Source organism: Trachurus trachurus, assembly GCF_905171665.1.
Source record: "Trachurus trachurus genome assembly, chromosome: 20".
Taxonomy (NCBI): Eukaryota; Metazoa; Chordata; class Actinopteri; order Carangiformes; family Carangidae; genus Trachurus; species Trachurus trachurus.
The window spans coordinates 600,478-617,173 of record NC_139911.1 but is presented as its reverse complement, the minus strand read 5'-3'; positions in this window follow the sequence as shown (position 1 = coordinate 617,173).

The following is a 16,696-nucleotide window of genomic DNA, read 5'->3' as shown; positions in this document are numbered from 1 at the left end:
AGTTACTATAGTAAACATTGAGCCTATTTTCGGACAATGACAGACGTACATGTGTGTGTAGACGATGTGAATACCTCCAAGTATTCAAGCAGAGACTTCTTAAATGCATGTTTAATAACTTGTTTCAACAAATGCTGTTTAAACCTGTTTTAAGTGTCAAATAAAGACAGAGTGACAGGCGAGGTAGCTGTCCGGGCCATCTGCTTCCGTTCTATGAGGAAGAATGATAAACCTCATACAACCAAAGTAGGACTTAGGTGTCTTGGTGTCTCAAAGTTGGAGTTCAACGTTCAAGTTTTCAGTTCTCAAACATGAGTCACACTTCACTTGCGTATGGGTAAGTTACTTGTAGCCGGCCTTACATGTTTACAGCAAGCACACTTCAATGCTGTTTATGAAATTAACAATATGACAATATTGAAGTTACTCAATAACAAAATACTCACAACAAACAGGGTCTGTTGTACAGCAGCCATTATAGTTATTCATAAGATAAGGGCTTATGGGTTAGGCTTTGGTTATGTGATGAATGAACAGAGAGAAGTTGTAGTCATATGCGATTTCTAAAATTATTGCAGGAGTGTGTATGCAAGTGTGAAGTGTTCCTCAAGTTGTGTGTTCAAGGCCACGTTCAATGGCCTCTGCATGAAAGTCCCACGTTCCATTTGAGCACAGCTATTTTATTGATGATGTTACAACTATACTGACTGCTTTTTGTTTGTTTTTTGTTTTATTTTTTACTGCCCACAGATTGTTCTCAGAGACTCTGTTCCCGTGATCTTGGTGGCATCCAGATGTTCATGTGTTGCTGGCACAGCAATGTGCAACCACACAGTGGCCTTGCTGTTTCAAACAGCCCACTATTCCCAACTCAGTGTGCCAGTGGTGCCCCCAGTTCACAGCTGCACAGAGATGGAGCAACAATGGCACAAACCAAGGACAGCTGTAAGTGTAACTCTATTCAACTTACATTTGCATTTAATTTTGAAACTTTATCCACCCTTGATGTCATGCAGAAGACTGTCTTTTATACCTTTCCTCTTGTGCTTGAATTCACAGGGTGTAAAACCAGGACCAGTTGGAGACATGGTTGTAGTCAAGCCTGTACAAGGTCGGATGCGCAGAGGAGGATTACGGTAAGTGCTGGCAAGTTGATGCAGTAGGGCAAGATCACACAGTAACGCTAACAGAGTTACAGTCAGTGACTCAATCACTGACTGTAACTCTGTTACTAATGACCCAAAATTTTAAAACAATATCTAATTTTGTGTATGCCTACATGTACTTTAATGGCAACACAAAAAGATTGATTAAGTTAATACGTGGTATGATTTGCCAAAAGACAAGGTGTGTTCAGTAAAAACTTTGAAATCAGTTCATATTATTTCTAAAATAATATTTATCATAGTAAGAACAAAAAAACACATAATTTGTCTTATTTTGCACTAGAGTGTCATCATAGATTCATAGATTAATGAAGGATCCAGTTAAAGGTTCTAACTGATTAACTGAGTTTTAACTGAGTTCATACAAAGTAGTGAAGTGTGTAAACATCATTATGATGAAATACCTGTCACTTTTACATTTACATGCTGTCAACTGAATGTGTGTAAATATGAAAATAATTACCTATGGTTTGTTTTGTTCAAAGGAGCACTCTGATGAGAGGGATGGTTGGACCCCTTCCTGACCTGTCGGTGCTTCAAGTGGCTGAAGCCTGCAGTGGCCTAGAACCACTAGACTTGCCTGTAGTTGCAAGCATGGGGATGAGTGCAGAAAGGACTCTTGTGGACTCACAGTTTGGTCTTGTGCAGAGGGGGAGCGTGTTATCTTATCAATTGCCTATACTCCCCACAAGGTACATACAGATCCATCCAAATGTTCCACCATCTCCACATCTGCCTCTAGAAGCTCACAACATGTCAGCATCCGAGTGTCAGTGGGTCTGCACAGAGGAGGAACATTTACATGTGCAGAGTCTGCAGCTGTCCATGGAGATGGCCCACAAACTTGAGGAAGGGACAAGAGACCAGAGCTCAATCCAAGAATGGCACACTTTGCGCAGATCTAGAATTACCTCGTCACGCTTTAGGGAGGTGTGCCATGTGCGGGGTGAAACTAGTGCAAAAGCACTTGCAGAGAGAATCATTAGGGGCACAAAGCAAACTGCGCAAATGAAGAGAGGGGTCCAAATGGAGTTTGAGGCAGCAAATGAGTACTCAAAATGTACCAATGTCAATTACTCACCCTGTGGATTGGTAATCCATCCACAAGCACCATGGCTTGGTGCTTCACCAGATGGCCTTGTGTTTGATCCTTCTGCTACTCCACAATTTGGTTTGGTTGAGATCAAGTGCCCAAATGTAAAGAGTTTTGTAGAATGCAAATACTTGAAGATGGTTGATGGCACTTTCACATTAAAGACCAGTCACGCATACTACTGGCAAGTTCAAGGCCAACTGCTCATCACTGGGCTCAAGTGGTGTGACGTTTTTGTTTGGGCGGAGGAGGACTACTTTGTTGAGAGAGTGAGAGTCAACAAAACTGTACAACAAACAATCAGGCAGAAGGGCGACTTGTTCTACTTTAGCATTTACATGCAAAAATACCTTGAAATGAAAAGGACGTGCGTGCTGTAATGAATTAGTGGTACTCTACAAGCTGTAATAAATTTACAGTAAAAGAACTCTGTTCTTATAGTTTACTTCAGTGGTTCAATCACTGAGTTGTTGATGTTGTTTATGCCTACATGTACTTAGTGGCAGCACAAAAAGATTGATTAAGTTAATATGTGAATGATTTTGATATGAATGTGCAAGCTGTAATAAATGAACTGGAAAAGAACTCTGTTCTGTTCTTATTTTGTCAAGCAGAGTAATGAGTAAAATAAACAAACATATTGTTGAAACTGTTCATTTTTCACCATAAACAGATGGTTTATTATAGTAAAGATATTTTATACATACTATTTCCAGAGTATTATGCAACAGTTTTAAAGGTGAGAATGTGTGTCACACCACTGATCTAGGGGATGCATTTTCAAACAGACACAATTTAAAACACAAATTAATGAAAGACAGTGACATATGTATGTGTCTATGTACATATAATACATGTCATTTCATGACAAAGGCAAGGTGCACAGAGTTTAGACCTATGAGGTGGAAAAACACACTCCATAAACACAATATCTACACTACTTCACCCATGACCTGACCAGGGCTTTGTTTTGGTAGTTGCTAAGCAGACAGGCCACTGTAAATATCTGGTTAATACTGCCAGCAATTGACAATGGAATCACTGACTCAAAAAGTTTATTCTCCTTCACCCTTCTAATGATGCGTTCAACATGAACTCTCAGCTGTGCAATCTTCTGTGTCTGGAGGACACTCTCTGCAGGCATCTGAGACTGTCTGCTCAGAAAAGGTGGACAGTAGACCTTGCACTTAACACAGTCATGTATTAGGAAGCCTTTATCAACCATGATGGCCATCTCTTCTGTGAGCAGGTCAGCCAAACCCGATCTCCGGAACAGTTCCTTGTCACTTATTGAACCCTCATACAGGGATGAAATGAAAGTCACTGCTCCATGAGGTGCCATGCCAATCAACCCCTTCATAGTGCAGTGGGACTTGTAAGTTGAGAACATCTCACTCTGGAGGAGAGGAGACGAGGGTGTTTGGCACTTCAGTTCAGTGCAATCAATAATGACCTGTGTGTCAGGAAAGTCTTTAAAATCATCAGGAAGGTTAGCTTTAACGTCTGCTGGATCCATCCAGATGCTCACCGAGCCCAACAGCGTGTACAAGTAGTTGGTCCAAGAGGAAATGATGCGACTGACAGTCGCGGATGAGATGTTGAATCTGTTTGCCAAGTCTCTCTCCTTTAGACCAGCAGACAAATACATCAGGAAGAGGAAAAGTTCATCAATGGGTTGCAACGCCTGCCTCTGGTTAGAATAAAATGTCAGATGTCAGTCACAGACAGACAGTAGATGTGCAATGATTTTTGTTAATTAAAAAACAAACAAACATTCAAATAACACAACTAAAGGTATGTCAGATAAGTGTGTGTAGCCGTTAATACAAACCATTTGTGTATGACGGACGTCAGGGACAGTTTCAGTCATTCTCACAGCAGCTTTGACCCTGGATGTCCTAATGATTTTGTGTACAGATGGCTCAATCAGTCTCCAAAAAATCATAAGATGACGGTAACTGGTGAATCTATGTAGACAGAAAGCAAAGTAGATTGTTAGGCTTTTTAAAAAAAAATTATTTCAATTAAAACAATAACAGGGCTTTCAAGTTTTGAATTCAGGCAATAATTACGTGTAGTAATATTAATAATGGTGCTACATAATATGATTCGTTTTGTAATAATTATTCAGACTTAGATTAAGAATAAAGGATGACACATACTGACATGAGAGAGCCCTGATAAACATACATTTTATGTAGGCTATGTTGTTTACCTTGTATAGAAACGTATATCCTCGTCGGATGCTGAAAATCTCCTCAATCCAAAAGTTGACTGAAGCTTCAGTTCTTCAATTTGTCTCTTTAACATTTCCACTTCTTCTTTTAGATTTTTATTTTCGTTTTGTGCCATGGTCAGGTCATCAGGGTCAGGGTCACGGCCCTCTGCATCTTCATTCATGGGCTCCGTGTCATCATCAGGGTTGCCCGGCGGCTCAGGGCGACTTACTCTATCCCATACACTTGATCTTCGTGGGGGGAGGGAGTAATCATTCCAGTTAAACAGAGCAGGCACAGCTCCTTTCTGTAGTCTTCTCCTGCCCCCTAAAGTCTTCGGAGGGATGAACTGGTCGTCAATAAAATGACGACTGCAGACCTTTGAGTGACTACTTATCGGGTAACGCTTCCTTTTACGGTACGGTAATTACCAGGTAATTACCAGGTAATAAGCTGTATTTACTAGGTAATAACCAGGTAATTAAATGCAATTACATTGTAATTACCAAGTACTTACTAGGTAATTACAAGGTAATTACCCAGTATTTATAGATATTTTTCCTGACTACTACCAGGTATTTACCCAATAATTTCCTGGTAGATACACAGTAATTGTATATTGTAGATTTTAAACCCGGTAGTTAAAAAATATTTACCTGATATTTATCTGGTAAATACCAACAAGTTACCTGGTATTTACCCAATAATTACCAGGTAGATATCCTGATGTGTCTATACGTGACTTTGTTAGGGTGATAATAACTTAGATATTTACCTGGTAATTACCAGGTATTTACTCAAAATGATCGCTACCTTACCTGGTAACTACCACTTATTTACGTGGTAGTTACCTGATATTTACCTGGTAAATATCAACTAGTTACCTAGTATTTACTAGAAATATACGGAAAACTACCAGGTATTTATCCAGGAATTATATATTATGTATTACCAGTCAACCTGTGTAGTGACAGTGAGGGTATAACTTGCAACTATTTACCAAGTAATTACTTTCTAATTACCCAGTAGTTACAATTGACATTATCAGGTAAAACCTTGTGAATTACCCTGTAAGGAAGGTGGAACTGTACTGTAAAAGGAAGCGTGGTTTGTTTCAATGATATTACCATGTACTTTCCTGGTAACTGTAGATTATAATCCTCTGCCCCCCATCAGGGTGTGTAATTTTGAACATGGTACCTGGTAAAAAAAAACTCCCATATCTACCTGATAATTAACAGGTAAATATCAGAGTTTTACAGAGTAGTTACCATGTAAGAAAGGTGGAATTGTACTGTAAAAGGAAGCGTGGTTTGTTTCAATGATATTACCATATACTTTCCTGGTAACTGTAGATTATAATCCTGTGTAGTTTTGAACATGGTACCTGGCAAAACCTCCCATACCCCCCTGATAATTATCAGGTAAATATCAGGGTGATATCGGAGTTTTACAGAGTAGTTACCATGTAAGAAAGGTGGAACTGTACTGTAAAAGGAAGCGTGGTTTGTTTCAATGATATTACCATGTACTTTCCTGGTAACTGTAGATTATAATCCTCTACCACCCATCATGTGTTTTGAACATGGTACCTGGTAAAAACTCCAAGGTTGGGTTAAATATTTCGACCCAACAGATTGGGCTGAGATTTGGACGACACCTTAATCACTCTCCAGCTTCAGAAAACAGTGTTTGGTAAGTAAACTTATAATTATTAGCCTACAGGTTTGGTAGTTTAATGTGGTAGCCAATTAGCCTACTTTAAAAACTTCACCTCACTCTGCGGCCAGGCATTGTTTCCTCGTGTTGCTGCTAACTTGCTAGCTAGCTAGTTACTTTCACCTGATAAGATAGTTTCCAGCACAGCAGCAGCAGCATCAATTGTCAGGGCCGTGAAGGAAAGGAAATGACGGTAGCCTCCAGTCTTGTGTTTTAATTGACAGGAGGACCGTTGTGGTGAGTTGGGAAGTGGGTGTTAGCAGCGGATGCTAACTGCTAGCGCTAGTCGAAGTTAGCATCGAGCTAGCTCACCTTTCCTTTGCGATGCTGCTGCTGCTAAGAGGAAGAGACTTGCTACCAGCACTGGCTAACATCCAGGACATCTGGTGGTGCTAGTAGCCCTCCTACTCTGCTTCTGCTGCACATAGCTGTCTATCAAAGTCTATGAGTGTAGGGTGAGTGTAGTTTTCTGTTAGCCGTGTGTGTGTATGTGCGCTCGAACTGTTTTGCTTTGTCGTTAGTGGAGGGGGGGGGGGGGGGGCGTAACGGACGTCACCATAGTGACTAGCAGCAGAGACGTTTTGCTAGCAGTGCTTGTTGGTGCTAGGTTGGAGTATTTGGGTTTGCTATTTTGAGATTATTGTGGTCTTTCTTTTCTCTGCCCACTACAGAACCCAGTATAATTGGTGAGAACTGCTGGCAAATGACATTGTGGCCTCCTCTCATGGACACTCAAGGCATGGTGAGTAGTTTGTGTGTTGCCCTGTCTAAAATGCATATTTAATTTCGACTTCTGGCTAAAAATCAAGGAATCCCTTATCCCAGAATTCATATAGGGCCCTGATTAAAAAATAATGGAATAAATAGATATTTTCGAAAACATTATAGAAAAAAAAATATATAGTTCATGATTTGTTTCTACCACATGGGCATCAACAGGATGGGTATTTGAAGGGTTAAATGCAGAGATGCATAGTTTGTTGGCTGTGCACATACAGTATGGGCTACTGTACCCAGTGTACAGATTTTATACTACCTGAGATGGCTGTTACATGTGCCTAAAGAAATGTGCTATGGGCTAAGACTCCAGATACAGTGTCTGATACAGCATTACCTGTAGAGATGAACCTAACCTGTTGTACAAACTAATTTTTGAATCTTGTTTTTTTTTTCTTTATTCTTCAGCCTGGAACAAACATGGTGCAGTACCTGGCGACCACAAGCAGTAGCACAGAATACCTGTATGTCCTCATGCTAGGGAGAAGCATCACTGGGATAGCCTTGGAGCACCCATCTCTGTTGGGTGGGGTGGGGTGTGGATAGGTTATAGTTTTTACTGATGTAATTTGCCAAAATGTGTAGACTGGACATGTGAAGAAGGCAAAAAGCTCTGCACTTTGTGTTTTTCTTTTCATTTTCTTTTTTAATATGCAAGTTATTGTATGTTTAGCACTTAAAGGGATAGGCCAGCATTTTTTTCCCGTGTCTTGCCTCACTCCCGAGTCCATGACCAGCAGATAGGTCACCATCCTTTTGACTTTGCGTGCAGTAACAAGGCAGAGCCCCTATCGTCCATAATTAGCTTTGCTTAAACGCTGTAAGTGTATGAGTAGTGTTAGCCTGCCTCCTACCCGAGCCGAAATCAGCAGTCAGAAGCTGATTTCATTTTAGCTCTAAACTCTGTAAATATATCACTTTATCGACATTTCAAACATTTTTAAGTGAGAAAGGAGACGTTTAGATCAGCAGTGTGTCGTTAATTTGTCAAAATACCAGCTGTGGTTTACAATTTTGTTAGGACAAATTCGGCGCTACTCAAGCTGCGGTGTGACCAACCAATCACCGGTTGCTCTTTACATACAGAAAACCATGACGATATAATTTGTGCTTTTGTTTTGAAATAGGAAGCTAACCTACCCTCGATGTAGCTCGCTTGAACCAAAATAACCGTCTCTGCTTGAACCCTCCGTTTTGACCGATCTCGTCCCGTTAGCGGCATTTGACCGCTCAAGATGTCTTACCAGAGAGTTTTGTCAGCTCTGAGACGAAGATCGGCCCGCCGGTTTCCGTTTAGAGTTGCTGAAGAGTTTCTCTGATGACTTTAGGTGGAGGCAGGCTAACACTACCCATACACTTCCAGTGTTTGAGCTAAGCTAATTAGTGACTTTAGGTGGAGGCAGGCTAACACTACCTATATACTTCCAGCGTTTGAGCTAAGCTAATTAGCGGTGCGCCAGCTCTGCCCGTATCTCCCTTGTTACTGCACGCACAGTTGAAAGGATGGTGTCTATCTGCCTGTCATGGACTCGGGAGTGAGACGAGACACACAAAAAAATGTTTGCGTATACCTTTAAGAGTATTGAAGTTACTCTCTTCAAGTTCACTGTTTTGCAGATTAAGAGGATTAAAGTTAGTCTCTTTGACAGTTCACATGTTTTTGCGTATTTGTCACAGAGTGTAACAAAATGCATTGTATCTTTATGTAAAGGAAAGTACATGGTAATATAATTGAAACAAACCACGCTTCCTTTTACAGTACAATTCCACCTTTCTTACATGGTAACTACTCTGTAAAACTCCGATATCACCCTGATATTTACCTGATAATTATCAGGGAGGTATGGGAGGTTTTGCCAGGTACCATGTTCAAAACTACACAGGATTATAATCTACAGTTACCAGGAAAGTATATGGTAATATCATTGAAACAAACCATGCTTCCTTTTACAGTACAATTCCACCTTTCTTACATGGTAACTACTCTGTAAAACTCCGATATCACCCTGATATTTACCTGATAATTATCAGGGAGGTATGGGAGGTTTTGCCAGGTACCATGTTCAAAACTACACAGGATTATAATCTACAGTTACCAGGAAAGTACATGGTAATATCATTGAAACAAACCACGCTTCCTTTTACAGTACAATTCCACTTTTCTTACATGGTAACTACTCTGTAAAACTCTGATATTTACCTGTTAATTATCAGGTAGATATGGGAGTTTTTTACCAGGTACCATGTTCAAAATTACACACCCTGATGGGGGGCAGAGGATTATAATCTACAGTTACCAGGAAAGTACATGGTAATATCATTGAAACAAACCACGCTTCCTTTTACAGTACAGTTCCACCTTCCTTACAGGGTAATTCACAAGGTTTTACCTGATAATGTCAATTGTAACTACTGGGTAATTAGAAAGTAATTACTTGGTAAATAGTTGCAAATTATACCCTCACTGTCACTACACAGGTTGACTGGTAATACATAATATATAATTCCTGGATAAATACCTGGTAGTTTTCCGTATATTTCTAGTAAATACTAGGTAACTAGTTGATATTTACCAGGTAAATATCAGGTAACTACCACGTAAATAAGTGGTAGTTACCAGGTAAGGTAGCTATCATTTTGAGTAAATACCTGGTAATTACCAGGTAAATATCTAAGTTATTATCACCCTAACAAAGTCACGTATAGACACATCAGGATATCTACCTGGTAATTATTGGGTAAATACCAGGTAACTTGTTGGTATTTACCAGATAAATATCAGGTAAATATTTTTTAACTACCGGGTTTAAAATCTACAATATACAATTACTGTGTATCTACCAGGAAATTATTGGGTAAATACCTGGTAGTAGTCAGGAAAAATATCTGTAAATACTGGGTAATTACCTTGTAAATACTGGGTAATTACCTTGTAATTACCTAGTAAGTACAATGTAATTGCATTTAATTACCTGGTTATTACCTAGTAAATACATCTTATTACCTGGTAATTACCTGGTAATTACCGTACCGTAAAAGGAAGCGTTACCACTTATCGTGTATTGTTCCCGACGAACACTCACTAGCCATCGCTTTCGTAGCTCCACGTCGCTCGGAAATGCGTGAAAACTTAACGTACCGTTGTACTTGGAAGAGGCCGTGCACTGTGGAACACAACAATGTTCGTGGTATTGCTTCGTTTGTTTCTGAAAGAATACTTTCTCTTTACTGAGACTCATTGTCGCTTGACTACCGCGCTCACTAAGCCAAACGGGAAGTGAGCCGGAAGTATGAGAGCCGTATTACCAGGTTCCGGATATGACGTCAAGCCGCTATGTGCAAAGAGCCCATTCATAGGGGTTGACTTTCTACCCCTACCCCTTGTAGCTCCGTTTCAAGGGGTAGGGGTAAAAAAGAGAAATGGGATTGGGCCTAAGTGTAGGCTAAGTATTAGCTATGCCTATGTTCCCAAAGCCTTATGTTCCCACAGTCTTATGTTCCCACAGCCTTATGTCCCCACAGCCCGATGTTCCCACAGTCTTATGTCCCCACAGCCCGATGTTCCCACAGCCTTATGTTCCCACAGTCTTATGTTCCCACAGTCTTATGTCCCCACAGCCCTATGTTCCCACAGTCTTATGTCCCCACAGCCCGATGTTCCCACAGTCTTATGTTCCCACAGCCTTATGTTCCCACAGCCCTATGTTCCCACAGTCTTATGTTCCCACAGCCTTATGTTCCCACAGCCCTATGTTCCCACAGTCTTATGTTCCCACAGCCTTATGTTCCCACAGCCCTATGTTCCCACAGTCTTATGTTCCCACAGCCTTATGTTCCCACAGCCCTATGTTCCCACAGTCTTATGTTCCCACAGCCCTATGTTCCCACAGTCTTATGTTCCCACAGTCTTATGTTCCCACAGTCTTATGTTCCCACAGCCCTATGTTCCCACAGCCCTATGTTCCCACAGTCTTATGTTCCCACAGTCTTATGTTCCCACAGTCTTATGTTCCCACAGCTTTATGTTCGCACAGTCTTGTTCCCACAGCCCTATGTTCCCACAGCCCTATGTTCCCACAGTCTTATGTTCCCACAGCCTTATGTTCCCACAGTCTTATGTTCCCACAGTCTTATGTTCCCACAGTCTTATGTTCCCACAGCCTTATGTTCGCACAGTCTTATGTTCCCACAGCCCTATGTTCCCACAGTCTTATGTTCCCACAGCCCTATGTTCCCACAGTCTTATGTTCCCACAGCCATATGTTCCCACAGTCTTATGTTCCCACAGTCTTATGTTCCCACAGTCTTATGTTCCCACAGTCTTATGTTCCCACAGCCCTATGTTCCCACAGTCTTATGTTCCCACAGTCTTATGTTCCCACAGTCTTATGTTCCCACAGTCTTATGTTCCCACAGCCCTATGTTCCCACAGCCCTATGTTCCCACAGTCTTATGTTCCCACAGCCCTATGTTCCCACAGTCTTGTTCCCACAGCCCTATGTTCCCACAGTCTTATGTTCCCACAGCCCTATGTTCCCACAGTCTTGTTCCCACAGCCCTATGTTCCCACAGTCTTATGTTCCCACAGCTTTATGTTCCCACAGTCTTATGTTCCCACAGCCTTATGTTCCCACAGTCTTATGTTCCCACAGCCTTATGTTCGCACAGTCTTATGTTCCCACAGCCCTATGTTCCCACAGCCCTATGTTCCCACAGTCTTATGTTCCCACAGCCTTATGTTCCCACAGTCTTATGTTCCCACAGTCTTATGTTCCCACAGTCTTATGTTCCCACAGCCTTATGTTCGCACAGTCTTATGTTCCCACAGCCCTATGTTCCCACAGTCTTATGTTCCCACAGCCCTATGTTCCCACAGTCTTATGTTCCCACAGCCATATGTTCCCACAGTCTTATGTTCCCACAGCTTTATGTTCCCACAGTCTTATGTTCCCACAGTCTTATGTTCCCACAGTCTTATGTTCCCACAGCTTTATGTTCCCACAGTCTTATGTTCCCACAGCCTTATGTTCCCACAGCCCTATGTTCCCACATTTGAGATGTTTCACATGGCGCATGCTCTGCTACGCGTGGAAAGATGTCTATGGGTGTGATGTTATGGGAACATAGGACCTAATTTTCAGTGGGGAAAAATAGGTGACTCTCTCGATCTATCTGGCCTGTCCAGCCTCTACCTGGTCTTTTTACTAAACTTAACCAACTCCTTTCTTCACTGCCTAAACCCAACCAGTGCAAAATCTTTTGGGGAAAAAATACTCTATTAAAGGAATTGTTGGAAAGGCAGGATGTTTAAAAAAAAAAAAAAAAAAAAATACTGTTCTGACCATAGGAGGCAAAAATTGTCGGAATGACGGGACGTTTGATAGAAAATTAAGTGTTGCCATTTAGACAATTATTGGCCTATGTCCGACTGGTGGGATGTCGGAATGGCGGTTAATTTTCAGTGAAAAAAAAATGTTAGAAATGTGGGAACATAGGGATGTGGGAACATAGGAATGACCCTGTTTCTAAGTTTAACCTTAAGTTAAAATTTAGCTAACTGAAAACATTAGGCAGCTAACCTGTAAGCAAGTCAATGCTAAAATTCGGGGCAAGCTATGAAGCTAACCAATAGCATCCATCATTAAATACAGTATTTGAACTGAGTTTGATTCAGAACTCTCAGGTTGACAAAGAGTTTGTTTATACCCATGATGCACTGCAAACAGGAGCTGATATTTACCTGACCAGGTGTGATTTGCAACCCCACTCATAGGTTCAACCCCTCCCCGTCGCTCTGCCCCGCCCACCTCTGGAGCTCCGCCCCCTGCCTGGTCCGTCCTGCAGCTTGTGCTGTTCGTGGTCCGATACCTGGTGGTGTTCAGTCCGTACTTCATCTGCACCGTCCTCATGGTGTCTGTGTATCGCCGCAGACCCACAGGTAACACTCCACTGATTGATTCATTCATTGATCGATTTATTGATTATAACATTTATAAATATGTTTTCTACCTTTTCCTACCTTCACCTGTTACTGGCAGATAACCAACCGTCCACTGAAGCCAAGCTGAGATGATGTCATGGCATCGAGCACGACTTCTGAGTGAATAGCCTACATGTTTAAAGCTGCAGTTTATCAATAATCAATGCTTATTGATCGCTAGCAATACTTTGATTCTATCCACTTTATTCCTTGGGGCGTTGCAAATGCACCTGGAAGAAACACATTGTGATGAATGTAATGAAACGATAGCAACTCATTACGGATGTTCTAGGTCATTTTTATTAAATTAACATTAGGCTAAATAATGGATTTATTTTTAACTACAACTTTTGTGGGGGGATGGGGCGCCCACCTTCCCAAATACACTGTAGAAAATAATCATTAAAACTACCAGAACAATCCACATTTACCTTTCAACGTGTGGCAGCAGCACGGCTGCAAGAGCTGCCTTGACCTGTGATACATGAACACCCTGCTGTTTGTATTTCACCTGACGTTGAGATAAGACCCATGGCTCGGTGATGCTTTAAGGTAAATACAATTATGGCCCACATCTTTTATTTAACAAAACGCGGCCATCCTTATAACTGTGTAGAAAATGCTTTTTAAACATTTCCAGAGCTTTTAAGATTGTTCATTGCCTCACCATCTGAAGCAACTGAGAAAAACATATATTAGCGTGCACTGTTAGCATGTATAACAAATGCCAATTCCGTTTTGCACCGGAAGTCGCTCCCATAATTCACGCAGCGCCTCATGGGGGCTAGGCAGATTGCTTCAGTGTTTAGCTGCTTCGTGCTCTTGTTTAAAAATGTTTCACTGCTGTCAAAAAACAAATAAAATGTCAGATGTGATTTCACTTGAAGTCTTTTCTGTGTTTTCACATTCATTTATTTCAGTTTTTCAGTCTCTTCAAGCTTTAATTCATCTACACCTTGAGGTCTGGTTGTTGTATAATCTCTGCGCCGCCATCTTGTCTTCTCTCTGGACCCACAGACTTGTTCTTAAACATGAATCATTGCATCTTTACCCAGCATGCACTGCTGCTCGTGTGAGCGCCGTCCCACAGTCTGAGCCCGAGGCCGCGTACAGACGCACTGTGACATAATACGACCTAATGACAAACACACACACACATAGTACACACTGTTTCTGTTTTTGTCACAACAAAAATAATAAGAAATGATCTCATCTTTAAGTTTGTAAATTCAAATTTTTCTTGTTTGATTGTGGAGTGAATTAAAAGGAAGTCAGGTGACATTTCAAAGTAAAAGTTCAGAGGATTGTGTGGCTGTTATTGATTTATTTATTATTTGATTTATTTATGAAATGAGTCTCAAACACAAGAAGGAGTAAAAACCACCTGGACACAACGGTCTGAACCTTTCTGAGTGTTTTTTATTCAAAGGCTGTAAATTTATTTCTCTACAGTGTAAAAGGTCACAGTCTGAACTCAGGGTGAGAGAAGAAGAGAGTTGAAAAAGAAACATAACAGAATATAAAAACAAGAAGAAGAAGAAGAAGAAGTTGGAGGAGCAACAACATCCAGAAACAAATGATCCACTTAAACATGTTGGAGAAAAGAGACAGAGCCAAGATGGCGTCCGTCACTACTCACACAAACACAACAGAGTCGATGAAACTTTGAACAACAACAGGAAGTTGAGCTCGTCTCAGTAAAACAAGATGAAACTGATCTGAGACCAGAAACAAAGTGGTTATTTATATTCATATTCATAATTCCAAACATATACATTTGTACAGTTCTTTTCTCTGATATATTATAGGATATTTGTGTTGCCGTAGCGATGCAGGTCGTGTTTCTGAGCCCTGAACGTGAACGTGAAGTGAACTTTGTTTTTTTCAAGCAGCAGACGTTGGTTTAGCGGCGTGGGCGGGGCCGTGGGCGGGGCGATGGGCGGGGCCACGGCTCGGTTTCTAAAGTGCTGCCGTTACAGAGTCGTTTCGTTCTGAAGTGCTTCAGTGATTCTTAGAAAAATAGATTTTAGAGATTTTTCAGGGGCGACAGAATCAGACCTTCGATCTCCGCTTCCTCTCTCTCTCTCTCTCTCTCTCTCCTGATTGGACGAAATCCTGACGAGTTATTGCTACAAAAAAGGTTCGGTAGGTACAGACGAGCGATGGCACCAATTATCACCACATTAATATTAATTCATATTAATTACTGCTTCAAACAAAGATTTAATCAAACAACACCAAATTAACCAATAATGAACCAGTTAAAGCTGCAGTTCCCATTTTTGGCCACAAGGGACAAAAACGTCAAAAACAAGCTAAAGAAGAAGGATCAGCTGATTAAGACCATCCACCTGTTTCTAATTAAACTAATTAAACTGCTTTAATCTGACTCACTGAGTCTCTTTTTGCTCCAGTTTGGCTCTTTAGCTCAGTCTAGGGATGTCACGACGATTAGCCGACTTGTTCTGTCTGTTAGCCACTTAGCTCTGTTAGCTCTGTACTCCACTCAAACGTCTGATGTGGATGGAGCTTCACTCATGACCACAGAAGTACTTTAGCAATAATTTACTGTAGGCCAATACTTAAAAAATACTGAATCTGAAATATTAAGTCACTACAAACTGATGCTAACGGGCGGGCCAAAAAGTTTCCACAGGTGGTGACGACTCAGAAAACTAAAGAAGCTAAAAGAGGCTAACAGACAGAGCTAAGTTACAATCAGCTGCATCAATGTTTGATTCCCTCTGAGAAACATGACGACGTTTAAATCACAGCTGCTCAGACTCTGTGCTAAGCTAAGCTAGGCTAAGCTAAGATAAGCTAAACTAAGCTAAGCTAAACTAAGCTAAGCTAAGCTAATAGAGAAACGCGTCATGTGACTCTGAGGAAACAAACAAACTGATTCGTATCAACACTGAGCTACAGGACGCGTTCTGATTGGCTGGAGGTGTGGCCATGGACACGCCCCCTCATGAATAAAGCAGGGGGGGGAGGGGGGGGGCTCAGCTGATTCTTAGAATAAATAGCCTATAAACTGATAAAGAGGGGGTGGGGGGGTGATTGTCTCAGTGGCTGATGAAGCTTCGACAGCTTTGTGTTTTCATTGGTTGGAGTCGACTACACACACACACACACACACACACATATATATATTTATATATTTATACTGTATGTACACACACACAAACGCACACGCGCATTGAACAAACAAACAAAAAGACGCGACTACAGCACATGACCTCAGACTCTCTCCTGATTGGCTGCTTTGACCTGAGCCTGAGTTCATCAAACCACTGTTCATCAGGGCATCAGGTTGTTTGATGATGTCATCAGCTCGGCGTCGGCCCGGTCCAGATGTCCAGCTGCGATATTTTTTTTCATAGGATAGGTCCGGGAAAGTCCCGCCTTTCCCGCCTCTGATTGGCTAGATGGGCTCCATTTTTGACTCTGATTGGCTAGATGGGCTCTCGCCTGATTGGTTGTTTGTTTTGGCTGTGAAACGGCTGTGAAACGGCCTAGATCTACCTGGACTGTATCTATCTGGCCTGTCTAGCCTCTACCTGCTCTTTTTACTAAACTTAACCAACTCCTTTCTTCGTTGCCTAAACCCAACCGATGGCACAATTACACTTCTCACTCAAACTCAAAATGTAAACTTGGAATATAAATTAAAAAACTAAACTAAACTTAAAGGGATAGTTCACCCTAGAATGATATTTCGCTCATTATCTACTCACCCTCATGT